The following is a 1,148-nucleotide window of genomic DNA, read 5'->3' as shown; positions in this document are numbered from 1 at the left end:
GCGATGCGATGGCTGAAAGCCAAGACCTGCAGAAAGAATATGCAGATGAAAAGGAAGAAACAAAGTAAAAAGCTTTAAGGTCGGGTACCTGGTTTCATCAAATTCTATGAACCTGCCTACACATGCAGCCGCTGGCTATCTTCTGGACGAAGCTTCATCCACGGTTTATTAGACCGCTTAAGGTTGTGGCCAAGCGGGGCCTAGCGTATCCGCTAAGCCTTCCCAAACGAATGCGCATCCACCTGGTGTTATACGTGGGCTTGCTTAAGCCGTACCGGGATCCGGCGCAAGTGAACGTGGAAGCGTCGGCGCCAGAGGAGGATCCCACAGGCGCTCGGCCACCCAGAAACTGAACCAGCAACTGGTTCTGAGCACGGAGTGCAACAACCTCCATTTATAAATGGAGCTAAGCGCTCCACAGTTGCCTGCAGCTACGCATTCTCCTGCTTCACGGCTAGGATTCGTTCTCAAGATGAGGCAGCCAGTGCACGACGCGCTTCAAATCCTCTAGAGGGTCCGCGCAGCGATATGCTACTTGAGCATGACGCTCAGCGGAGCTCCGATCACGAAGGATATCATCATCAAGGGTTCAAAGAGCATCGCAAGTTACAAGACGGCGGTCGACCCGGTCGTCACCGCCCGCCACCGAGTCTTCTCGATGAAAACGGTGACGTTCGCTATCACGTGGAACGTCTTGTTGGACGACGTCGTCACCAGGGTCAGACCCAATATCTGGTGAAGTGGCAGGGATATCCCGACTCCAAAAACTCGTGGGAGTTTGAGACGCCACCTCGGCAAGATTGATCAGACGTCGTGGACGCTTTCGATCAGAAATTTCAGGACGCTCCGCTCTTCCCGGCAATAGCCAGAAAGTAGAAAGGCGATGAGCTGAGCTCTAGCGGTGGCTCTGAGCTCTTGCGGTCGCAGACACATAGCTCGCGGGAGCGTTATGGGTTGACCCATACGTCGCAGGGCGATAATCTGAACTGAGTCGACGGCGTCCTTTGAGTTTGGCAAACTCAAATCGGAGGTGGCGCTCCACACGCACGTCTACTTTCTTGTGGCTCAACTGTAAGGCATACAGTGAGGAAAGTTTACGGTGTTGTTGCACCCATCGCTCAAAGAGCGCTTTGTCATCTGTAGCGCTG

The sequence above is a fragment of the Plasmopara halstedii genome, assembly GCF_900000015.1.
Source record: "Plasmopara halstedii genome assembly, contig: Scaffold_444, whole genome shotgun sequence".
NCBI lineage: Eukaryota > Oomycota > Peronosporomycetes > Peronosporales > Peronosporaceae > Plasmopara > Plasmopara halstedii.
The sequence above is the reverse complement of the archived record's forward strand: the minus strand, read 5'-3'. Positions refer to the sequence as shown.